This window comes from Vicugna pacos, chromosome 5, assembly GCF_048564905.1.
Source record: "Vicugna pacos chromosome 5, VicPac4, whole genome shotgun sequence".
NCBI classification, from domain to species: domain Eukaryota; kingdom Metazoa; phylum Chordata; class Mammalia; order Artiodactyla; family Camelidae; genus Vicugna; species Vicugna pacos.
The window spans coordinates 26,522,090-26,550,049 of NC_132991.1; the positions used below are offsets into that span (position 1 = coordinate 26,522,090).

At 32.2% G+C, this 27,960-nt stretch overlaps 1 protein-coding gene across 7 annotated transcripts in view; it reads left to right on the top strand.

The window, feature by feature from the left end:
- The window catches only part of MBD5 (methyl-CpG binding domain protein 5), a 336,548-nt gene that overhangs the window by 1,194 nt on the left and 307,394 nt on the right, over positions 1 to 27,960 (top strand). The gene's annotated exons all lie outside the window — the stretch shown is intronic.

Here is a 27,960-nt window from a genome sequence, read left to right on the forward strand (position 1 = left end):
CTTAAGTGTTGGAACAGACTTGATTGGTTTTTGCTTTCTGAGTTTAATTTTCCTTTTTTTCGTTTTGTCTGACTTGCATAGAAAATTACACATTTTTGGTTGATAGAGGCCTTTGGATAGGTTTTGACTTGTATTATTGCTTTTTTGTTAAATGTTTGTTTCATATATCAGCATATAAAGTTAAAAGCGTAAAATGCTTAAAGTTTAAGTACCACTGGTATTGTCTCTCCTTACATATGCTCCTGATATTTATTTTACACAAGATGAGAATATTAGCTATTTCATAATTAACCTGGGTATTTTTCTAATCTTTGTAACTTGTTTGAACAAGTAATCCCCATTGAAAACTTTTATGTTGTTCTGGCTTCATGGAAGGCCAAACCTCTCCATCAATAGTTTGCTGGATTGGTACCACTTTCAGTTTTAACTGAATTATTTATTTACTGTTGTAAATTGAGATGAGTTTTTCATCTCTTGGGGGTACTGAACCAAATTGCTTACTATATGTGAAAGGAGACAAATTTTTGAAATACGTTTTCATGAGTCAAATCATGATGTTGTAGTTAGTATATTCATTGTAGTGAGATATAAATTGAAAGATAAATCCAAATTTAGGTTTATAGTGTAACAATCTTGATAAAAATTACCATTCTCCATTTTTATGTGGTATGTTCTTAGTGAATGGTTTTCAAATTCAGTGGTATATTTGATTTCACAAATGCTAGAAAGTATGACTGTGATGTAGGCCTTTTACTAGGGCTCACGTTGGAAAGTGGTATTTTGTTTCACATGTACATTTCTTTATCCTTTCCTTAAAGATGGATGCACACTTATACATACACACACACTCTCTCTCTCTTTCTCCCTCTCTCTCATACACACCCTTTTTTGTAACTGCATTGGTATCTCTGATCCCATAATTTATGTCAGCAAAAAATACTCTCCTGTAAAGCAGCAATTTTGTGATCAGACTGGCAATATGAAAACAGCAATTTGATCGACTAGAAAGGATTGAAGAAAAATAAATCTAGAAGGATATTTGACATAAATATTAGGAAGACATCATACTTCTAGTTTTTTTTTCTTGATGGTAAAGCCAAAACATAATATAGTGGCAGAAAAACATTGCACATGTACAAACCTGTTCTGTAAAATTTTAATTACTAACTGTGTGAAAAAGTAGACATTTACACACATGGGGAAAAAAATCTATGTAGCAGTAAGCAACATGGTCCTATTTCCTTCCTTTCAGTTATAAATTTGAACAGTTTCTTACCTTTTTTTGAGGTGTAATTGGTGCACCCAAGCAGACATCTGTGCCAAGTTCAAGTTTGTCTCCCAGCATCAATACTACTATTCTAGGTCCACCTAGTATTTCTCGTTTTTACCTTAATACCTCAGCAACCTTAACGTAAGAGATGGAAAGAAGAATTTAGTGAGGAAATCAATTTTAAGTAAAGTTAATTGTGTAGATAATTGGGATAGTAGTTTGCCAGTGGGCAGCTGAGTGAAAATTTACAGCTTGATTATAATACCTTTACTTACTCTATTTCTGTTTTCCTTTGAAAACGTTTTTTATCCCACCACCCCCAGGGTAATCCTGTATGGTCTGAAGATTCTAGACCTCCTCTAAGTTGGATAATGATTTACCTTTAGAAAACTTTGTTTTTATTATGGCTTTTTTTTTAAGTATTAAGATATAGTTTTGAATTATAATTTTCAAGGAGGTGATATCTTGGAGGTCACTTCATCCACCTCTTCATTTTCCATATTGCTGAAGTTCAGAGAGCTTGAGAAACTTGTGCAGAGTTCCAAGGCCTGGAAGTAGACAGCACATGGACCAGAGAACTCCGGTTTCTTGACATTTTCACTATGCTGCACTACTTCATTTTCCTTTGTCAGAAATGAAACTATCATGCACAATTCTGTCTATGGCAATTAAGGGTTTTATATGGAGTCATAGTCTAAGAATATTAAGGGAAAGGGCTATAAAGCCATATTTTGTCCTTTTATATATAGCAGAGTAGCTTGTTGATTTTAAGAGGTACTGATTTCTCTCATTGTGGATTATTTCTGTTTTGAGAATTATTTCAGCTTTCCCTCATGCTCATTTTTCCCTTACTCTTCCAATTAATCAGTCAATATACTTCATTCTCTTGTATTAAAGATGTATATGTATTATGTATATATGTAAATGCATATTGTATTATGAATGTTTACTTGTGATTCTCTCTCTGAACTAATTAAGGCTAAAATTTTTGTCTTGTTAACGTTTCTATCCCTCATAGCACAGTGTCTGGTGCACAGTAGGCCCTATGGTTGTTTGTCATAATTTATATAAGAGTTAGGCATATTTGAATTCGTTGACTCTCATATGTGGAGTTCCTTCCTTTTCTTCCTTTTTCGTTTTCTCCCTGCTACAGTTTCTTCACTACCATGATTTTTTTTCTTTTATCTTTACTATGGTTCTCACTTTTTCTAATAGCCAAATTAAATCCTGTACTCATAATAAGTAAAAACATATTCCCTCTAATACTTGTACAGGGTGCAATTTGACAACAGTGATTTGTTTTAAATAAGGGATGATCAAAAATTCCAGTTAAAAATGTACTAGCAAATGTTTAGAATATACTTAAATTTCATTTCATTGAGTGACTGGTACTATAGGTTACTGGAATGAGTAGGCTGCTTTTTACCAGCTCTATAAAGCAACCATTACTGAGGTGATTTGTTTCCCTGACTTTGTTTTTTTGGTCCTCACCCAGACAATTATCAACTTTCCAGTTTTCTATGGATATGAAGATTTACTCCTAGTCATCAGTGGGACCCCAGGAAGTCAGCCAGAAAGCCTATGTCCAACTTACGTACCTTTGCAAACTTGTCTGTATTTTGAACGTGTGTGCAAAACAGATTGTACTTAGTTATTCATTAAACATTTATTGAGCATCTGCTGTATGTCAGACACTGTGATAGGCATCTGAGAAGTAAGGATGGCCCCTACAGTTTAATGTGAAGAGATATCTTAGTTGTATTCCATAAGTGTATTGGTCACATATTTTGATGTTTATACCTAAATAAATTTTATTAACCAAATGGATACTGATAGCTGGGAAAATGCATGTTTAAGAAGGATATTGCTGTATTTTACTAGAATAGAAAAACATAAAGAAAAAACTTCCACTTAAGACTATATTCTGGGGATTTCTATTCCGTATATAATTCACTAATTTTAGACCATGAAATAGTCTGTGTGGCTATCATTGCTGGTATTTTCTTGCTATATACTTTTATTTGAAGATGACCAACACTGTTCACTAAAATATCTCTTACTAAATTATTACAAAAAATAAGAAAACCTCAAACTCTCTAAACGTAAACTTTCTTTTCCCTCAAAAGTGGCTTTTGTCTTTTTACATTTCATATAACTTTCATAATTCATTGGAAAATATTGTACATTATCATTAGTTATTTTCTATCATAGTTTAAGCTGACAATTTGATTTAATCATCATGGGATAATTATAATATAAACTATTTAGGAGCTTTGGAATTTTTTTATGTGTACCGGATATATTTCTCCAAGATCCTCATGAGAAACTTTCCAGTTCTAGTTCTAAGTCAATTGCACTTTTTAATCTTTATTATGTGATACTGTTTCTATAACTTTAGTATGAGTTGGAGATTTCTTAGTCAAAGGATGTTTCAAAAACAGAGAATACTCTCTTAGTTCTGTCATAGTTTTCTTATGATTTTAAAGTATATTAGAGAGAAAGAGATTTCCTGGATTTCCTTTGCTCTCCTTAAAATTATACCTTTATAATAATATTGATTTGCAATTTAAAAAAGAAGGAATTCCCTGGTGGTACAGTATCTTGTGAAGGTAAACAGATTTCTGAGGATCAGTTCTGATCTCTTTCACATTCTTTCTTAACTTTCTGTTTTAGTAATAATCATAGTTACCATTTATTTTAAGTACCTAGCACTGTGATAAATATTATCAATCCCAGTCAGTCCCTACAGTGGTTCTGTGAACTTTGTAACACTTTCCTCATGTTAAAAATGAGGAAACCTATTACTGACAATAGAAGATTCTATCATATAGCAGCAAAAAACTCCATCATAGTAAATTCATGACACTTTCTAATTAAAAACACAGTCAGAATAGAAGTTTTATCAGTCAGTAAGTATTCTGGTAAACATTAGTAAAATCATGGCCTCAGGAGCTTATTGAAACAGTGATGGAAATTTTCTGAAAATTTACAAGGACAGAAAGACAAATAGAAAATCCAGTTCTTTATAAGGAACATAGATGCAGACCAGTGTGCAGCTTGAAATAAAGTATACATAAAATGCATCTTCTCTTTGTATGACAGAAACAACATTTAAGACTTCTACATATTGAACTTCTTTTATCTTACATGAAGTTAAATTTAGCACTTTGTTTCATGAAGTTTGGAGGTTCCAGCAATTTGTAGTCTCAGTGAATATTTACTATGAAAAATTTTTGTGTAACTCTGTTGATAACAGAAAACCTGTAAACAAAGGGGAGTTTATATTACCTAATACTTTGGCATATATATATACATAGATACTTTCTGGACCCTCTATCTTACAATAATTTCACAATTAGTGCATTATATGTATAGGATTAAATTTAATGTACTCTTTTTAGTACTGCTTAGAGTCATATTTTTAGTATAAGAATGGACAACTTGTTGGAATCTCTAGGTGCCTAAATTATTATACAGATGTTCTCTAAAGCAGCTATTGAATTAAGATACTTTTTGAGCCGGCTAACCAAGTTGATTTTTACATCCTTCACTTTTAGGCGAAAGGAGTAATTTTTTAAAATTCTGTTTTATTAATCAAGTAACTTTCATATTCATCCTAAGTAAATACACATTCATCTTATATGCTTACATTGACCCTATTATCTATAAATGTTATGCCAATGCTATATGACCTAAAGAGTTTGGAAATATTTTTGAATGCTAAGGAACTATTCTGTGTCATCTAGTATACTTCAGAAAGGAGCGTTTATAACAAATACGGTTTCTTGCTTTTAAACAGTCTGAATAATTAGTGGGTTAGAATAAATCTGTGGTCCTAAATAATCTCCTTAGATAATCTAAAGGTAATTCAGTTAAAAGTAAAGATTCTAACTCTTCACCATTTCTGTTTGAGGTATTTCTTTATCATCTAAGATTTCAGAAGTTGGAATGACTCAGTGTAACTCTTCAGAGAGACAAGGTGTGAACTAGGCTGAACATATTATGATATATCTTCTAATGTAGCTAGACATAATGGAAAAAATCTGATAATTATACCTGGTGAAAAGCATATACTTCATTCAAAGTTTGTTATAATTCTGATATGAGTCCTTATTTCAGTTGAGCTATAGAACCTTTTCTTAGGAGAATTTGTAATTAAATTCTGTGTCCTTGAGTAATTTATTAGAATGTATTGTTTTAAAGAACTAAAATGAGTTATATACATCAGTTACCAACCTTTGAGTGGTGAAAAAATTTTGCACACTGGATTCTTTGCCAACCAACCAAGATTACAGCAGTGAGAGGGAAATTTTCTATATGGTGCTAGTGCGAAAACTAGTACATGCTTGTCCTGCCGGGTGTTTTTGTTTTTGTTTTTGTTTTTTAATTTAATGTCTATATCTCAGAAGTTAGAAATAAACTTAAAGTGTTTCTTAAGGTTGGCAGAGTGTTAAATTATACTTCAATTTATCCTTTTATTCAAAGCTATTTTTTTCTATACACCTTGAGTCCAGAAGTGCCTACTAATCTGTTGACCATTAACTAACTTAATTTGTACATTCAGACATCTTAATATTACTAGTATCTAAAAATAATAATCTAGACTGTATACATACAGTCACTGATGTTAGGGGAGGGAAGTATTCCACATCCAACAAAAAAAAAAATATTGATTTTTAAATAGCTTCCTTACTTGGGGTATACTGATCTAAGAAACAGCTGCTATGTAAGATAAAAAGGGTTTTTATTTATTTGGAAAGTAAATATAAAGTTTATCATTAATGAATATTAAGCAACATCAAAGTATTTAGGAAGTTAACTACATGTTCCAGTAATGACAAATTTAGAGGCTGTTTTTTTGCATTATTCTAAAATCATTTTCTTTCTTCCACATTTGTCACACAGGAGTTTTTGCTGAAGGATTTCTTGGCCATTTTAGAGACTAATCTAGTTAAAAGGTTTGTTTATGCTTCCCATCTCTGTTCTGCTGATGGTATTAGAATGCAGGCCAGAGCCAGACATCTAACTGTTTATAACATTCAAACTTCAATTAAAGCTACAGTGTTCAGTTCACTATATATCAGAAAGCTCATACCAGCCACAAATACCTCCAATAATGATGGCAATGATTTTGTGTAGCCATAGGCTTTCCTAAATCATGCCACTCCTTATAAATTCCTTTTTTTCATTTAGGGAGTATTAACATATAATTCTTTCATAGAAGTCTAAAAATGAAGCATATTTTCTTCTAGAAGTAGTATAGCTTTTCCTTTAACAATCTTTTTTGATAATAAAACCTAACAGCTTTTATTATTGCGTATCTTCCTTAAATGTTCAGTTTAGCTTCTTTAAGATTAGTAAATTCAATAGTAGATATTAAGTCTGCTATCCAATTGATTTGACTCCTGTTTCCAGTATGAACATAGCAATATTTTGTCTGTTAGAAAACAAAAGTAACAGTCACATTACTGCAGTGTTCTTCTATGTATGAGAGGACACTAGACCACATAATACAAATTTTAATTTAATCTTATGTTGCTTTTCTGGTCTGCTGCTCCTGCTGTTTGTGATCTCTTTGTTCTAAGTATGTTGATAAAATATATCTGAAAGTTTTCTTCTTAAGGTTTTTTTTGCGGGAAATTAGGTTTATTTATTTATTTATTTTTAATGGAGGTACTGGGGATTGAACAATTGAACCCAGGACCTCTTGCATGCTAAGCATTCACTCCGCGACTGAGCTATACTCTGCCCCCTTAAATTTTTTTTTATTTTTTCATATTTCTTTTTATTTTTAAAGCTGTTAAAAATTCTCTAAAAACATTTATTCAGCAGTTTCTCTATTCTCTGCAAAATTTACCCCAATGAGTCAGTAAATGACTTCTGTATGTGTCTAATTTTTCTGAGTAATAGGCAAATTTGCTATATTATATTACTTTCTCTTTTTATAAAACTAAATTTTAGTTTTTATTAATTTCAGATCTTTATGTATTAAATATATATATTATCTTTGTATATACATATGTTTTTATTAAAATGTAAAGTTATAGGAAATTTGAACATGTTAGGAATGATGAAAAATGACATTGAATTGAATGAAAACTTGCTAAAATACTTTTAATTAAAAACTGTTACAATGCAAAAAAAAGCTGTATTACTCATTTTCCTTGGTACTGAAAGTAATGATCCATTTATTTTAGAATATTATAAGGTAGAAAGTTAGAAACCTCACTACGGTATCTAAAGATAAGAGCTAACAACAACTATGCAAAATTTGAATTTGTAGGCTAAAAATCTGGAAAAATAACTAAGATAAGCTAAGTTGAAACTCACAAAATAATGTGCACAGTATGATCCCATTTATGTAGAATAAAATACAGATTAATGTGCATACAATGTATAAGCATATATAGTTGCATACATATGTAATATATTTTTGTGCTATATGCACATATACTCAAAATTAAAATTTGTATAATATATATGCGTTATATTTATATAAATACATTGAAAAATGGTCTGAAATATGTACAAAATTAATTTATAGCAAGTATGTATGTGGGATGCTGGAAGGTTGAACTTACTGTTTTGCATACTTTAGTATTACTTGGGTTTATTTTTAACAATAAGCTCATATTCATGTAGTAATTTATAAAGGAAAAAATATTTTTATGTATTAAAGGAATGAGGAAAAAGAATGACCTAAGAAAATTGCTGTCAAGTCATAACCCCTAATCATCACATGAATGTATCTCTGAATACCTTGAAGAGAATTGAGTATTGGTTAACAATCATCATAGCTTGATACAGAATAAAGTCTGTTAGGCTGATCTAATCTTATCTAACAGTGTGAAAAGCTTAGTCAATTGAGACAGGAACAATGATTGTAATTTATCCTGATTTTTAAATATTTTGCTTCTTATTGCAAAATGCATTTCTTGCTATCCTGGCAAAATACAGACTGGGGAACCAGTGGCAAAGACTGTCAGTCTAAAGTAGTAGACAGTAAGTCAGTTTCAGTCTGAGGTAAGATACAACATATGGACCTAAGATGGACTTATGTTATTTTAATCAGTGATCCAAATTATTGTATGTTCATTCAAAATACAGATGGAATAGTCCTTAACATTTTTAAGTTTCCTGTATTTATGTACTAGTTTGAACAGAGATAAAAATAAAACAAGTTTTAAGATATGTTTTTTTTTTTAAAGTGACTTAAACATGTATTTGAAAACCACTTCAGGAGCCTTTGTAAAATAACATCAAATTGAGTATGTAAATATGCAGAGTAAAAGAAGCAATTCTGTAGAGTTAGTCACAGTGGACTTCCTGGGAGGGCATGAGTTAATCAGAGTTTAGGTAAAGGAGAGATCCTAAGTTGGCGCAGAAAAGAGTAATTCAAGTAAAGACAAAGCTTCCAATGGAATAAGGGGATAGGGAAGCTTATTTTTACTAGTTTGAAAGCTAAGATTAAAATTCAAAATAAACTGATGTATTTGGAAACTGGTTAGAAATGATATACCTTGAATTTATATTTTCAAAACTTTATTTCCCAGAATGCAGGTCAGAAAAGAAATAGGAAAAAAATAATTTGCATGAAAAATAAAACAGTGATTAGTTCTTTGCAATTGTGACAGGAAAATCTGTCCGTGAAGCAACCATAGTGTGAATATAAGTTGGAAATGAAACACTATAGTTAAAATAGGAAAATTTTATCCAAGGATACTGAGGTTCTTTTTTTGCTTCATAATTAAAATTCATATTCAGATTCATGGGATCTGAGTATATGGTATATTAATCAAAGTTATAAATCTTATTTATAAACTCCAAAATTAACAGAAAGATATCTTACGTTTTCTCCATTTACTTCATAAGGTTTATTTGCATTTAATTTATTTCCAGCTGGCCCCATCATGTAAATTATCAGCCTACCTATTCTCTACCATGTACTGGACTTTTTTTTTCCCCGAAAAATGGCAAGTTTAACAAGTTCTCTCAAATAATGGCTCTGTATTTTGTTTCACTCAAAAAAGTCATAGTAATTTTTCTTTTAAAACTATGTAGGGAGCATTGACTCAGTGTTTAAACTTAGACTAATATTCTTTACACTTAACACAAAACTTACCATTACAGTTAACCTTTGAACAACAACCTTTGGTTAGGAATGCCAACCCTCCAAGCAGTCAGAAATCCAAGTATAACTTATAGTCAGTATTGCTATCCGCAGTTCTTCCATATGGGAGGATTAAACCAATCACAGATCATGTAGCACTGTGGTATATACTGCTGAAGAAAATCCGTGTATAGGTGGGCCCATGCAGGTCAAAACCCTGTTGTTCAGGAGTCAACTGTACTAATAAAAGAGTTGTGTTATAAGAATTCATTTCTATTTCAGTTTAGAGCTCGTAATGCTTTTTCTCATAGAATCATTGTTATAGTGGTTAGGTCTCCTAAAACTCCTTTAACACAGGTAACTATGGGAAGTAGTGAATATAGCATTGTGCCCTAAACATAACTAGGTGGAGTTTAGAAAAGAAAAGCAAGAAAGGGGTTCAAAATTGATGTCTGTGTGTACTCAAGAGAATGTCCTAGGTGTGACTGACTAAGTTTGAACAATGAAGAAAAAGAATAAGTCTGCAAGTATACTAGGCTGGTGTGGGAGATTGTAGCAAGTGATTGTCACATTCAGTTGGGCAACTTGGGAAGACCCACAACTGGCACCTATATATGAAACAGTGTGATGTCTGGAGCATACCAACACAGAGGAAATAGAAGACATCACATTCACAAACTGAATGTTTCAAATCTAGGACATATTTGCGTGAATGTTATCAGAACATAGAACTTTTTAAAATTCTTTTAAGAACAGTAGAATTGCAAAATGGTAACAATAAATGCCAACTTTGTTTTTTTAGAGTAATTCATGCAGTCAGAAGTAATTATAAATTACTAAGTTACATCAATTACTTCAGGCCTTTACGTTAGCCTTGAAAATATGAGGTAGTACTTTTAAAGACAAAGTTGAAGAAATTTAATTTTTAATTATTGTTTTCCATTTAGCTTTCTGTGTTGTCAATAAGATTTTCATTTTTGATCTTTAAATTTTAATCATCTTTGAACACGAGTTTCTGTCTGTATTAATAAACAACCTAATTAATAACTAAAGGTTCAAGAAATGCCCCATTAACAACATTTTTAAAAATTAATGTTACTTGAATTTTATTAAGACCAAAAAATCACAAAATGTGTTAAATTGTAAGGAAAAGGTAAAATATATGCAAGCATTCATTGAATAGAAACAGTACTTTAGTCGATGAATTCTGCCAGGGCATCATTGTTCATCAGGTGATTTTTTTTTTTTTTTTGACGTATAGCTAGTTTACAATGTTGTATTAATTTCTGGTATACAGCAGAATGTTTCAGTCATATATATACGTACATATATTCCTTTTTATGTTCTTTTTCATTATAGTTTACTACAAGATATTGAATATATTTCCCTGTGCTATACAGTATAAACTTGTTTATCTATTTCATGTATAGTAATATCTGCAAACCTCGAGCTCCCAATTTATCCCTTCCCACCCCTCCCCCCACTGGTAACCTTAAGTTTGTTTTCTATGTCTGTGAGTCCTTCATTAGGTGATCTTGAACTTAACTTTCTGACATTCTCATGTATGGTTTTTATTTTTTATTTTTTTTTTACATTTTATTATTGATTCATAATCATTTTACAGTGTTGTGTCAAATTCCAGTGTTCAGCATGTTCAGCACAATTTTTCAGTCATTCATGGACCTATACACACTCATTGTCACATTTTTTTCTCTGTGATTTATCATAACATTTTGTGTATATTTCCCTGTGCTATACAGTGTAATCTTGTTTATCTATTCTACAATTTTGAAATCCCAGTCTATCCCTTCCCACCCTCTACCCCCGCCCCGTAACCACAAGTCTGTATCTCATGTATGGTTTTTAAAGCAGATTAACATCTATAATTAGAAACTACAGAATTGAGTTCAGTGCTTATTTATTTAGTTATGTATTTGCTTTTTTACTTATTTATAAAACATTCTAAATGAGACAGTACCACTGACATTGATTTATTTTTCTGCAGTGTCTAGCAGACTACTGATGATTCATAGACCAGCAGTATTTGGGAAGCTTATTAGTATTTGAAAAGACAGTTTACTAAATTTATCTAATAACTTTAAGGGGTCATTGTACCTTCTAGAGGAACAAAAATGAAGAATCACTTGGAAATTATTCAGGGATTGATGTATTCCCTCTGTTTTACAGCTTCCTACTTGTCTTTCTATAAAAGTATATTCCAAAGATCCCTAGTTACATGATAAGTTAATAGGTGTGATCCCTGCCGAAGTTTCCTTCATCAAATAAAGTTTAAAAAATATGATTAAAGAACCCTGAACAGGATTTTTTACTGCAGTAGTAATCACTAACATTTACTGAGTGCATACTTTGTGCCACTCACAGTGCTAAGCATTTTACGTACATTTTCTTATTTAATCTTAACAACCAGAGAAAACATTCTGAGAAACACAATTTCAGGAAGTGTTTCCTCATATTACTTCACAGCTTGCAAGCACCTATCCAAGAACTTATGTTAAGAATGTAAAAGTGAGACAAATACCATTTTCTATTGTTAAAAGCCTACAGCTTTGGGAAAGAAAGGTTATAAACTTACCCTTAAAATTAAATATTGAACTTAATAATATGTTTCTATACTCTTCTAATCATAGTATTCACAGATGATCGATAATACCATTTGTACTCTTTTTGTAATTAGGGAACAAGCTTTAGAGCTTCAGAGATTTGAGCTGGGTTTGAGCATGGGATCTATATACTGAGTACTATCGTATGGAACCTTTGGTGAGTTAAGGTTCTGAACTTTCTCAAAGTTGTAACTATTAAATGGTAGAATACCGAGTGTTTTTGAAGTCCTAGCATGTTATGGACATTCACTAAGAACTAGTTTCCTTTCCTTTTCATTCTCTGTTTCTTTTATTAGTAGTAACCATGGTTTAGAATCTTTGAGAAATTACACATATATTAAATTTTAAATTATTCTCCTTGTTTTAAAAAATAAAATAATCTGTTATTCCTAAAACTATTTTAAGACTTCCTGAAACTCTGCATAGGAGGGCTTGATCTACTTTGTCTTTTTGCTTTTCTGCACTTTGCTAATAAAATGGGCACTTGTAGATGTTGTTTAACTGAGATACTAGAGAAATTTGAATAAATAATCATACTTAGGTAATGTAAATACAGAGAGCTTACAGTAATGCTTTTGGTAATTCTTATTAAGTGAAATAGCATGTAAGTAGATCTCCTTTTTTTGTCTTAATTTTTCCACAATTGACAAACAATATTGCAAAAAAATTAAGAGCCTGGACTCTAGAGCCAGTCTGTTAGGATCATATCCCTTTTCTGCCATTTAACTAATATGTGACATTCTGTACCCCAATTTCCTCATTAGCAAAGTGGATGTAATAATTGTACCCACGTCAGGGTTATTTAATAAGAGATACATATGTGTATATGTCACCTTTTAAAGTGCCTGGCATATACTGAGTGCTATAAAAGTGTTAACTGTTAATAGTGATTATATGGATTGTCTGTATATTATTTGTAAAATGGAAAAAATTGTGACTAATATGTTTTGATAGGAGTCTAATTTGGTAATTTCATTTGGCAGAATAAAACAAATTCACAGTTCCTTGAAAAGTATGTCACACCTTTATGTTGCATTTTATATTTGCCAAACTCTTTGTATTATTTTCTACTTCTTACTCTTATTATTGAGAGATAGTGGGAAAAATATATCCCTATTGTTTCCTATAAAGAAACATGACATACAGAAAGTTCAGAACCTTTTATAGCATGGCAGTTTTTAAAGTCAATAGAAAGACCAAAATTAGAATTCAGAATATTCCATGTGTCAGTATGTTGAGTCATGCATCTTTACTCCTTATTAAGTATTTAGACAACAAACCTATTAGTTGGCAAACTTCATGTTAAATGTATATTATTCGGTTCTTCAAAAATTTCAGTGGCTTGTATCTCCTTGGGATGCGTGCTCTCACTTAAGGTTGATTCACTAAAATATTATATGAAAAAAATTAAAGTTAACTGGTGGCCTGTCTGTTCCCTAGGACATTTAAGGGTTGAGTATCTATTTTTAGTTATTAACTGGCTTCCCCTCCCCTCATTTGATGAATTAGATCAAAGACTTCTTTCCTATTTCTCATATTATCAGTAAGTACTCTAGTACTATATACTTTTGGTTCTATGTGCTTTTCTGAGCCATCCAAGAAACTTAACCATCATTCTTAATACTTAGTTTCTGTGAAAAGTGATCCGAAGTTTCAAAGAATAAATTATTACACAGTGAACTTTTGAAAAGCACTAGGATTATAAGTTTGTATTTTTTAGACGTATTAGAGAAACATTTAAAATAGATGTTTTTTTTTCTTGTTTAAAATATTGCATAGTGTCTATAATTGATCAGTTTAAGAAACTGATGAGAAGTTTGGTTGGGATCCAGAAAATGATAAATGATGATGGCCAGAAAACTCAAAACTATCTCTTTAAAAGAATTGTAAATGGTTGCTTAGGCAAATAATAGAAGAGTGTCTGATTTCAAATTTGTAATTATTGTTAATAGTTGCTTACGATGTATTTTATGTAAAATAATTTATTAATTTTTCTCTTTAAAACTAACTAAACTTAAAATTTAGTATTTCAGTCTAATAATTTGCAAACATTTAGGGGACTTTTTTTTTACTTTTTTCATTTTTTCATTGCGTATAGTCAATTGACAACATTGTGTCAGTTTCTGGTGTACAGCATAATGTTTCAGTCATACATACACATACATATATTCGTTTTCATATTCTTTTTCATTATAGGTTACAAGATATTGAATCTAGTTCCCTGTGCTGTACAGAAGAAACTTCTTGTATATCTATTTTATATACAGTGGTATCTGCAAATCTAGAAATCCCAACTTATCCCTTCCCACCCTATTTCCCCCTGATAACCATGTTTGTTTTTGATGTCTGTGTGTCTGTTCCTGTTTTGTAAATAAGTACATTTGTGTTTTCACATAACTGTCACTTTTATTATAGAAAACCAAACAAACATAATTCTATGTGTTTAAAATAGCAAGGAATTGACTCAAAGACATAGTGTCCTTGCTATTTTCCACATGAAAAAATGTTTAAATTTTAATCAAGTTCTGCAAAATGTTTTCTCACTTGCTCTGTCTTTTTTTTTTTTTTAACATATATTCATTCTGCCAATTAGTAGGGGCATAGACTCAGGGAACCTAATCACCTAATAACCCAGTTTGAAAACTCAAATTATTTTGTAAAGCCTGATGTGATTAAACCATTTTGTTTCCTTAAAACAAATCAAGTTATGTTTAAAATAATTTTTATTAAGTTATGGCTTATGTAAAGGATTATTCTCTTTAAATGAGAATGTCTTGGACATTTTAGATCTTATTAAGGCTGCCATCAACTGCTAAGGGATGTCAACTCCTGATTCCAGAAAATAATAATATTTGCATAAGCAGGAATTTTTCTCAAAGAGAGAAAAAATGTATGTTGTTGTCTGTGTATTCATCTTACACGTGCAGTTAGGTAACGAAAGTCCTAGGACTTAAGAAGCAATCTCAGGTTTTTCATAGCAGTATAAAGAAGCATAGATATTTATTCATTCAGTTGCTTGTTCTACACGTGTTAACTACTTGCTATGAGTCAGATATTCAGCAATAAATAAGACAGGGAACATGGAGCTTAAGAGTGACTGACTTTACAAAGAACAGTTCTTTCAGATACTTAGAGAATGGAGTTATAACTTATGTTGTAGGACAGACATTTCTAGGTGACAATAATAAACATATGAAATTTTCAGCCTTTCAATTTTATTGATTAAGAAATAAGACCCAGAAAAAGTAAATGATTTATCCAAGGTCATAGAGCAAGTGGTATATTTAGGACCAAGGCCCCCTGCCTCCTAGTGTACTTACATTTTCTGGTTGGATTAAAGTAGAAAACTGAAAGAGGAGAAAGACAAGGTGCCTAGAAAGTTGGGCCAGATACTTTGAACATGAATGTAGCTAATATAATATGATAAATTATACTTTTTAAACTTACTTCTACATGCTTGTTTTATTTTATTTGAATTTCTTCAGATTTCTTTTTGTTCTCCTTTAACACTTACTAAATCTTTCAGAGTTTTGCTAAGTCCATATTTGTATAAAATATTTAGAAACGAGTTCTGTGCTCCTGGAAGCCACTTATGTTGTTGCCGTGATTCCTCAAGCTTATGCCTACCATAACTTTTCAGAGGCATACTTAATTTTCTCAGTGAAGAAAGTTGTTTCTTTAATTATCTTGAATTTACTTAGCTACAGTATACAGTTCCTGGGAAAAAAGAAAAACGGGATGGTGGAAGATTAAAGGCACAAGTTTTCCTGGGATGGTTTTGATCTAACATTGGTTTGAAATCCTGTTACTGTAGACTAATTCTGGTTATTTCTGATAAGAAAAGACTTAGTAATAAATTATTAAAGGATATTCCAATCACATACAAGGTTTTGACTAAACTAATAGTTAAAGTTAAGGATTTGTAAGAGATTTATATGATTTCATCTTTGTCTCCATTATAATTTTTGTATTTGATTTTCAGTATTATTGTTTAAATTCTTTTAGGTTAACAAAGAATTTGAATTTTTTTTTTGTAAAAAGTATATTAAATAGTAAAACTAGGTACACGTCCTAGTAACTTACTTTGACTTAGGCACAGCAAAGCACATTTATAGGATCACAATTTGAGAAGTAAATAAACTGTTTGAAAGTTGAGTCTGCAAAGCTAGACATAGTAACAACAGGAAACAGCCCACCTACAATACATATGGCAAAGGAGAAATATGGTGCAACAGACTACAGACAAAAATAATAACTGGAAGTTAAAAATGCATATTCTGCTTTACAACCTTAGATCTGTTATCTTAGAAATAACAATACTGTATCATTCTTCCAGATATAATATAATATGAACATGTTTTAATTTACAAGAAAACTTTTTTTCTTTAAATATCTCACTTGATATTTATACATTTATAGTTAGGGTATAATTTTTTTATAAACTTCTATTTTTCTGGTATATATTTGTAGTTTTGTCTCTTTGGGACACATACTATTTTTGCTTTATTGTTGTGCCAGATTTTAAGAAATTTGTTACGTGAAAAATTGAGCATACAAAAGCTGTCAAGTAAATGGTGAAAAAATTTCACTGAAGAATTCCTTTAAATAGAAAGCTGTTTTCATATACTTAAGTGTTTTAAAATTCACTTCCTACCCTTGGCTAAGAGAGACAGGAAAACTCAGTGCTGATAGGTCAGAAACCACTGCTGCTTGAATAGTAATCAGAATGAGAGTAAAGCATTTCTGAAATTTTAATCATAAACTAATGAAAAAGTATTCTGCGTATAGAAACTTCCTTTGTTTCTAACATCTGAATATATTCATTTTATTAAGTTACTGCTGTTGTTTAATTTTATTATCTTTGAAATTATTTTGTAGAGTCTGTATGAAAATAATATCTGGAGTAAGGAATTTTATATGTAAAAATAACATTATTATGTGAGTACTAATTAAGCTCAAGAGTACTGACCTGTCAGTTATGTTTCAGAATATTTGATTCTTAGTTTGAGCATGTGCTGTAGCTCCTCATTTAGTAAAAAGGAATCTAGTGGTCTGTAATACTGGGCTATAGTTTGATATTTAATAAGAACACCCTACTGATAGATAATATATTCTCTAATTTTTCTAAATATAAGTAAGTTCATGTCCAAAATAGTATATGGACAGAACATGTAGAATATGGACAGATATTCTCTATGATTCTCTATTTCTACATTTCTGTCATCTAATTAATAAAACTAACAAGATTATTTTGATATATATTTAATGGTATTCATAATCATTGTTGAAATTCATGATAATTAGATAAATGTGATAGATAGTTGCTGTAAATGACAATAATATTTTATTTGTCCAAACTGTCAGTTTTGATAACACATACAGTGTAATCTTTATCATATATATATTCGTTAATTTATTAATTGCTTACCCCACCCTTAATAATTCAACAATGTTAAAGCAATACTTTTTCTTTGTTTTTACATATACTTCTTTCTTCAAGGTCTAAGGTAGTTCTAGTGGATGCACATTAAAATCATCCAGGACCTACATTTAAGTCAGAATCTCTAAAGGTGCAGATCCTGATATTGTTATTTTTATAAATTCCTCAGATGATGCTAAAGTGCAGCCAGTATTGAGAATTATTGTTTTAGGACTGAGATCCTCTGTCTTCAAATTCTCATGCCGTCCTCTTCAGAGATCCTTAGACATAGCTGGAGCGCTGATGGCACTGCGAAATCTGGACTCTATAACTTGTTTTGGAAGTAACACTAGAGTGGGATGAATTCCTGTGAGGATGGCTTCTGGATCCTCAACTCTAGTTGCTGAGACTGCAGTGAGATAGCTGGAAGCACTCATCCTGGCTCAACCCAGGGGAAAACTTGGAGAGAGGCCTTCTGACTAGTCAGGTGAAAATGAAGTGAGTTTAGAAGTTTCAGGAAAGTAATGTTTAAAAATAACTAATTATATAGCCATTAGTGTCCATTGAAGTGCCTTGAAATTGACCTCCAGGAGCCACCACCCTGCCATCATAGTAGTCTTTCTTAGGCAGAAAGATGAAAACTGGCTGTTACTAACAGGGCTCCCTCTTGTCCAGGCGTACACATGCACACTCATGCTTATCAGTGAGTAAGGTTACTTGTATTTTGTTGCAGAAATTGATTACTGGGGCCGAAGAAGATTCTGCCTTTTCTCCACTGCCTTTCTTCTCCTTTCCCTCTACACTCCCTCTACAAAAGCATAAACAAAAAACTTAATATCTATTTGCTTGTAACTTGACATTTCTTAAGGGGAATGGACTTTCTCCTTCAATAGTTAGAGATGAAGGACTTAACATGGAAACATACACATTGAAATCTTCCCACAGCATAATGTAGTCTTTTAACAAGTTAAATGTGTCTTTAGTCTGTATTTTACTCTGGGAGTGACAAGGATAGAAGAGCTCTAGCCCCCTAAGGGAGATTGCTCACTTCCTGGTTTGCTGCTTACCTTTCATTGTGAACAGATACACAAGAGATAAGTACAAAAGTAATATTTAAACCTCAAGTTTAAATAAACCTCAAGTAAGCAGTTTAGTTGCAGTTGAGTGATTAGCATATAGTATTCTTGCTTTAATAGAATTTCTTTTTTATAAGAATGTATATAGATATAAACAGTATACACATTATAATAAGAGCTACTAGGTGGATGTTACTAGGGTTCAGAAAAAGCATGCTTTTTTCCTTCCTTTTCTGCATAATAGCCATTAGAATAACTAAGCATCCTGATGAACAGAGTGCTGCTACACTAAAGGTTCAATGATTGTACATCTCTCCCTTCCTTGGCAGTTTTTCCTACCATTTATTTTTAGTGTCTATATAACATTTTAAAGTTGTATCTTCCCTTATATGACTGATGAGTAGCATATGCCTCTGTGAAGAAGGAAGGTGGTTTAAGACTTACAGATAAAACATTTCTCACAGCTGTGAATAAGCTATAGAGAACTTCAAGTAAAAGGCCAGAGTGTTTTTTTGTTTGTTTGTTTTAAATAATGCCCTTAGATACCTAAAGATATTTAGACCAGCTTTCAAAATCAAGGACAATTTTTAAAATTTTACATTTCAAAGGTTATTAGATTATTTTTAAAGCTGTATATTTCCTCTAAATTTGTCATTAAATAAACAGTAAAATAAAATTAATTTCCACAAATTTGAGAGATGAAAAAGGAACCAAAAAAAAAAAAAAGCTACAAGTAGAGTTACAGATCTCATAATCTCTTAGAAAGAAACCAGTAATGTTGATAATGTTTCCATACTAGCATTTGGTAATTTTATGAAAATTGCAAGGTGACTGCCTCTACACCTAAAAAAAGGGAAAAGGAGACCAGACTAGTAATGCTAAAAGAAGTCTTACAAGTTATGGGAATCCTGTTGCTGAACAGGGATTTTTTTTTTTTTTTTTTTTTTTTTTTTACTGGGACCTCAGGGCTTCCGAAAGCAACATGGCTGTTACCCTCTTTTGGGTCTTGGCTCCCTTTGAGAGTCTGATAAAAGCATTATTGTCTTGAGGGAGGGTGTCTTATGAAAAATTCTGTATTACCTTGTTCATGTATCAGGGGTTTGTGACCTTCTGAAGACTAATAATTTACCTTACTTACAAGTAAGGTACCTTACTTGTACCAGAATCACCTAAGTTGCCTGTTACAGACTACTGGGCTATACCCCAAAGCTACTGAACTGGAATTTCCATTGACCTGGGTTCTAGAATTTGCATTTTAAAAAGCATTTCCACATGATTCTTCTGTTCACTACTTAAGTTTGAGAATCATTGCTCTAGAGCTTTATGTATTACCACTCTGCCCTTGGCCTAGGAATACGGTTTTCAGTGATACTTGACTTAACCATGCCAATTAACTTACTAATATCTTATTGATCTACAGAATATCAACTAGGTGCCTTTAATGTTAATGAGCATCAAGATAATAAAGAAATTCAATTATTTGTGCTGAGTTGCTCATTTTAATTAAAAGAAATGAGAAAAACACTTTAGATCCTGGGTCTTGTAGGTATATGTGATATAGAGATTTAAATAAATTTAACTCATTTCTAGTCTTTGTGAAATATACTATTTGCTCTAAAAATGTATCAACAGTTACTGAGGTGTTTAAGAGACATCATACTGGAATTTCCAATGATAACTGCTTTAAAGTATTGTTACCCACAGACTAATTGAGGTTGGATACAGTATGAATTTTGGAAAAGCGAGACTTACAGAATTATTTTAAAATGTGTGTAGCTTTACTTCAAATAAATGTACATAGTGATACGAGCTGTCTCTAGGAGTCACCTCTATATCTGAATGAATCAGCCTTTTTTGTAATGCACATATTAAGTGATGGTATATTAATTATGCTGGTAAAACAGTTCAAAGACTGCTTGAAAATAGTATGTAAAGTTTGACCAAACATTTCTGTCCAAATCTTGTTATGGTCTTAATTTATTTTTGCTGGTTTCCTTCATAGATAAATTCAGGCTTGAACTTTAGACTAACAGGGACATGCTGTTATCTTATTTCAAATTATTGAATCTGGATTAGTGAGCTAATGTGCCCATGTAGCTGAACTATTTAGTATTAATGCATGAACACTTTTGTACCATGACAATGATAGACAGGTTATGAGTCCAGTTCTCTTCTTAAGAGTCTTACTCTTTGTTTAAACACAGAAGAAAAAGTTACCTTGTCAACATTTGTACCATATAAGTCAACTGTCTCATTAAACATGTTGTTGGAAGTCAGGGGAGATCAGGTAAAATGGTAAATTGCTCAGTAAAAGCTTTTCATTGCTAAGGGGAAAAAAATTATTAAAAGTGATCAGTAGGTAAGTCAATACCATTTCTGTGTGGGAAAAATACTTGTGCTATTATTATATTATTCATTGGTGAGATAAAAAGACCTATTAATGTTCATCTGTATGTTTCTTTCTTAAAAGCAAATTAAACTTAGTTCAGTAAATATCATATAAAATCTATTATTCCTAAGGTTTCTGGAAGATACGTGAAAATACAAATTTTTTCATGTCTCCTGTTATCCAAATTTACATAAAAAAGCAGTTTAGATAGTTATTCTACAATGATTAAAATTTAGTTAGTGACTTTCCCACTGAGTCTTATTTTTGACTAAATATTGATCCTATAGGACTATGTAATTCTTTTACGGTATATTTTTCTTTGTATTGAACTCAGTTTCTTGGTTCCCTTTGACTTCCTCGTGTGTCCCTGAAGGACACACACACATATGGTGTACAAAATATATACACAAATAATATACACAAATAGTATAGTTTATACCTGCAGTAAAAATGACATATTTTCAAATTTAACAAAATAGATTATAATGGTTATAATAGATGACTTACTAATTAGCACAGTAACTGTGCTAATAAGTACATTGTAAGTACTTATTTTATGTGCATTATTTTATTTATTCCGTGTAGTCACCTTCAAAGTAAGTACAATTTTTATTCCCATTTTATAGATGAGGAAACATATTGAGGTGAGCGAACTCAGCCAAGGTCACATGACTAGTCAATTTTAAACAAGGTTAAATATCAGTACTTGACTTCTTAACCACTATGCTCTACTAACTTGGAAGATGACTTTAAAATACAGTGGACCCTTGAACAATGTGGTGGCTATGGGCACTGGTCCTCCCTGCAGTCAAAAATCTGCCTATACCTGATAATTGGCCATCCTTTATCTGCAGTTCCGTATCCCCAGTTCCACATCTGTGGATTTGGCCAACCGTGGATCACATAGTACTGTCATATTTACTATTGAAAAAATATGCCTATAAGTGGACCCACATAATTCAAACCCATGTTGTTCAAGGGTCAGCTGTATGTCCAAAGTCTTTATATTAAAAACAATATTTTTTAAAAAGCTAATGCATATGGTTCTCACTCATGAAGAACACTTGAAGGAAGGATAGTCACTCTACCTCCTTATTATGTACCAGACATAGTTATAGACAATTTTATATGTAGCATTTAATCCTTACTTGTGAGATAGGCCTTATTATCTTCTTTTATAGATTTAAAGTAAGGATCCACTTTTGTAACTTGCTCAAGGTCATACATTATTTGGCAGAGCCAATACCTGACACCATAATGCTTGGGACTGGAGAATAAAAAAATTGAACTTGAATTGGATCACTTTTCTCAAGTAAGCCTGGAGACTTATTATTCCAGGATAAAAGGCAGACTGAGAGTTAGAGGGAAAAATATCTTCTACTTACTAGCAAGTGAAAAGAAGAAATGTCACTTCTTTCTCCTTTGCCTTCATGCTATTAAATATATTAGGATTCTTTGTACCTGGCAATTTAGAAATTTTGAAGACTTTTGCTCCTTAGTTCTAAAATGGATAATAAAATTGTGTGTTGATTTGTGTATACAATCATAGTCCATACAGATCAAATCAGTTCACCAAGGGTTTGTTGTTGTTTCAATAAAGGCTTTCTATATACTAGTGATATTGTGAAAGAAATAAAATACAAGATCTTCAAAGGTTTTACCATTGACTGAGATGTCTACACAAACACATTAAGTTAATATGACAGTATATGATTAAATCCTAGAGTGAGTGGTTAACAGTACAAACTTAGCGGTCCTTCAAAATCAGCATTTGTATAATTAAACTAATTAAAACATCTCCCACAAACCTGTCTCTACATCTATATTCTGTCTTGGTGGTGTTATCCTTGTTCACTCCAGTTTCCCAAGTTAGAAATGTTTCCATCGTCTGCCATCCTTTTCCTTTTTCTCCATAGTCAGTCTCCAGACCCTATTAAATTTGACTCCTTTCTAATCCATAAATCTCTTCAGTTCTATCTTCCTGTTAGACCTATTGCTACTTCCTTAGCTCATTCTTTGACTAGGCAATGATAGTTTAATAGTCTCCTTAGCTAATTAACCTGCCTCTGGCTTTCTCTTCTCTAGTTCATATTCTATCTTTTGCTGAAGTTAGTTGTTCCCAAACATAAATCTAGTTATATATCTACCCTGATTAAAAACCTTAAGGGGTGCCCCATCATCTTGGCTGATACAAAATCTTATTTTCAGTCTGGCACATAAGCCCTTTGTTTTCCCTATTTTAGTTCAACTTAGACATCTAACCTCATCTCCCATTACATCTCCCCTTGTCTCTTTTGTTGCAGCTCACCCAGCTGCTTCCTCTTCAAAATTATGTTGTGCTTCTTCAGATCTCCTTGCCTTTACACAAGTGCAGTCTTCTGTATGGTGCCTCTTGCTTTGCCTGCTCCTCTCCCCCACAATCCAAAAGAATATAGTTTTACTACAAGTCCTAACTCAAATGTCACTTCCTATCAAATCATCCTAACCCTCCTCAAGCAGAATTAATTTGCTCCTTCTTAGTTAATGACACACACATTTATCTTTTATCATCATATAAGGTAGTTATCCCTACTTTTAGTGTCTGTCTACCCTCAAGATTATGAAGTGCTTGCTTTGTTTTTATTTGGACTTACAAATCTAGCCCAAACCATAATAGATGAATGTCCTAGGTATATTTGGACTTTGCAGAGAGACAGACCTAGATTAAACTAAAGGCTCTGCAACCAAAAGGAATGCAATGCATTTTATATGGAGAAAGGGAAAGTTTTTAAAAGGAAGAAACATGGGCAATAGCAAGTCTGGATGTTTTTCACATCCTGCTTGGCCAGGGTTAACAGCAGGTGATACGTCAAAACCTACAAAAGACCCAACGTGGAGGCATTGAAATTCAACTAGCCAATATTTTTACTAAACACGTTAGTAGACGTGTGTGTGGCTTTGTGCTACATGAGCACTAAGGGTATGAAGATGAGTGAGAAAATGACTCTGCTTTTGAAAAAACTCAGAGTGAATAGGGAAGACGGACCTGTTAGCAAATAAATATAATATCTAGAAATAAATATACATTAGTAAACTAATTGTGAGGAACAGAAACCCCTTATTATGAGACTATCTCCTTTGATAGAAAAACCTCAAGTCCAAAGTGATGCCCTAGCAAAGTTTTATAGTATGAATTTTATAATATGAGTTTTATAGAATTGGAATTCTGCAGGTGGGTAAGATGGTAAAGACTTGGTCAAACAGCGTGTACTAAGGCATGAAGTACAGAAGCAGCAAATATTGAGAAACCATTGTCTGTAAGATTTCATGCATGTGTTTGTTTATTTTAGAAAGCCTTACAAAGCAACCTCCACTAAGATACCATAGATAACTCTCAAATGTTTAAATATGCTCTCTTGAAACAATCCTCTTACATCAATTTATTTCCTATCCTGTCCCTTTAAAGTATAAAGTGGGTAGGAGCATGAACTTTTGAGATCAGAATTTGAGGTCAAATCCTGAACTACTTAGTTTCTCTAAGCATTATTGTACCCCTTCATAAAAGGGTAAAAAAAATCATAAAAAAAATAACTCCTTCATAAAAGAGTTATTAACTCTACCTACCTCACAGGATTTTCAGGAAGATTCAGAGAGAGTGCGTACAAAACTGTTGTCACAGCACCTGGTCCATAAGAAGGTCTCAGTAGGACTCCATAAATGTCAACTATATTGTGGCTCCTAGCAGTCTTAAAAAAAAAAACAAACCTCATTTACTTCAGACATAATTATTGAGTGCTTACTATTTATTAGGTGTTGAAATTATTAGTAAGACTAGTAAGGCACAACCTCTGTCCTTGAAGAATTTATAATTTAGTGAGTATCTGCACTCTATCTACTACATATTGAAAATCAACAATTAATTTGGCAAATGCTTTAGTTGGTGGGGGTTGTAAGAAATAAAGAACTGAAAGAAGAAGCACCTGAATCTCTGGGAGAATTAGGAAAGTGCTTATCAAGACTGACTTGAAGAATGAAGAACAGTTTGCTGGTTTGGAGTTGGAGGATGGAGAGGAGAGGAGTGAGACTATTCAGGGAAAAGGAAGAGCATATTCAAAAGGAAGATGAAGGTAACATAACTCATTCAGAGAAAGACAAATGATAGGAAAACCTCTAAGAGAGAAAAGGATGGGAGTAGAAAACACTTAGGGAACTGAATCTTCTCAGGTGAAACTCTCTGTGGTTGAAAAGTGATAAATCCTTTAGGGTGAGTATGAGAGAAACCTGAAAAATTGTCATCTCAGTCTGGGTTACTGGAGTGGTCCACTCATCAGGCATGAAGTCTTGCCTAGTCTAAGAAAATACTGCCAGTGCTCTGAACAGTGAGCACTGAACACTAGGTCAAAAGGTGAGGGAGGAAGAACAAAGCAATGGAATTTCTTTAGTGATATTAATCTGAGAGGTGGTGCTAGCAGTAGAAGTTAAAATTGTCCTTATTGTAGGGAGATGGTAAGAAAAAAGTTTCCTGTAGTTGTTGAAAGCTGGGAACAACACATGTGATAGGTTGACTGACTAGACTGGCTTGATGGATGGTGTGTATTCACTGGCTCTCAGTCCCTTGAGTTATATCCAGAAGTTGGACAGCACCTTAGCTTTCTACAGACTAGAAATCATGTGGCATGTGGACTTTGTGGGATATCCCAGGGAGTCAGCCATTCTTAACCTTTCCTTTGAGCCAAGTGAGGAATTTGGATAGCACTGGAGATTCCTAGAAATCTTTGGGTCGCCACTAGTCAAAGAATAATCGCTGTGGTATGGTTTTACACTCCTACTGTGTTTCCAAGGTCATGATAATCCTGTGGCAGTGTCTTTTGAACAAGGATGCAAAGAACCAAAATTTTTTGAGCATTTACCTTGTGTTGGTTAGTTGGTTTTTGGAGGGTAGAGGAGGTATGTATCTTTCACATAAGATGAACGTCACCATTTTAAAGTATATACAGTTCAGTGGTTTGGGTATATAAACAATATTCTGGAACTATCACCACTACCTCCAGAATATGTCCACTAATCTAAAAAGAAACCTTTTAGTAGTCACTTACAGTTTCCCCCTCTCCCATCCTCTGGCAGCCTCTAATATATTTTCTGTCTCTCTATATATGCATATTCTGGACATTTCATATAAATGGTACCATACAACATGTGGCCTTTGTATCTGACTTCTTTCACTTAGCATGTTTCATCTGTGTGGTAGTGTAGACTAATACCTCAGTCCTCTCTATGGTTGAATACTTTTTTATGTATATACTACATATTTTATCCATTTATCAATTGATGAACGTTTAGGTTGCTTTCACTTTTTATTTATTGTGGATAATGCCACTTTAAACATTTGCATACAAGTTTTTGTATACACCTAGAAGTGTAATTGCTGGATCATATGATAACTCTATATTTGACATTTGAGGAACTACCAGACTGTTTTTCAAAGTGGTTGCACAATTTTATGTTCCCACTGGTAGTATATGAGGGTTCCAGTTTCTACATATCCTTTTAAACATTTATTATGTGTCTTTTTTATTATAGCCACCCTAATTGTTGTGAAGTGCTATCTCATTTGGTTTAGATTTGATTTGCCTGATCGCTAATGGTGTTCAACATCTTTTCATGTGCTTAATGGCTATTTACTTTTATTTTTTGGAAAAATATGTATTCAGCTCTTTCGCTCATTTTTAAAATGAGCTATTTCTCTTTACTGCCTTTTTGTTGAGTTCTAGGAGATATATATATATATATATATATATATATATGTATATGTACACACACACACACACACACACACACACACATACATATAGATATATTTTGGACATTAGACCCTTATCATATATATGTATTTGCAAATTTTTTCTCCCATTCTGTATTGTCTTTTCACTTTCTTGATAATATCCTATCATACACAAAAGTTTTTAATTGTATATTTAATCTATTTTTTTCTTTTGTTATTCAAGCTTTTAGTGTCTTATTTAAGAAACAAGTGCCTAATTCAAGGTCACAAAGGTTTATAACCCTGTTTACTTCTAGGAGTGATATATATTTTTAGATCTTGCACAAAACTCTTTGATCCATTTTGAGTTAACGTTTGTATATGGCATGAAGTGGGGGTCTAAATTCATTCTTTTGTGTATTTAATTTCTTTAACACCATTTGTTGAAGAGACTATTTTTCCCCTATAATAGAGTCCTGACACTTCTGTCAGAAATCAGTTGACCAGAACTGTATGGCTATATTTTAGACTCTCAGTTGTATTCCATTGGTTTATGTATCTCTCCTTATGTCAGTACCACACTGTTTTGAGTACTATAGCTTTGTAATAAGTTCTGAAATCAGAAAGTGTGAGCCCCCCAACTTTTTTATTTTCTTAGGTTGTTTTGTCCAGGATCCTTTATATTTTCATATGAATTTTATTTTTGGAGCATTTTAAAAATAATTTTACATTTAATTTTTAAAAGTTTTCTAATTTTAGGGGGAGGTAATTAGGTTTTTATTTATTTATTTTAATGGAGGTACAGGGAATGCAACCCAGGACCTTGTGCATGCTAGGCATGCACTCTACCACTGAGATATACTCTCCTCACTATATGAATTTTAGAATCAGCTTGTGCATTTCTGCAAAGAAAAAAAAAAGGCTGCTTGAATCTTGATAAGGATTGTATTGAATCTATAGATCAATCTGGGTATTATTACTGTCTTAGTAATATTAGCCATCCAATCCATAAACGTGGGATGTCTTTCCACTTATTGTAGGTCTTCTTTAACTTCTTTAAACAATGTTACATAGTTTTCAGTGTACAGGTCCTGCACTTGTTAAACTTTGTCCATAAGTTTTTATATTCCTTTTGATGCTGTTTTAAGTGGAATTGTTTTCTTAATTTCCTCTTTGGTTTGTTCATTGCTAGTATTTAGAAATACAACTGCTTTTTAAATATTGATTTTATAGTCTACAACTTTGCTGAAGTCATTAGCTCTAATAACTTTTTACGGGTTCTTCATAAAAACTTGTGTTTTTACTTCATAAAAACTTCATAGAACTTCATGTTTG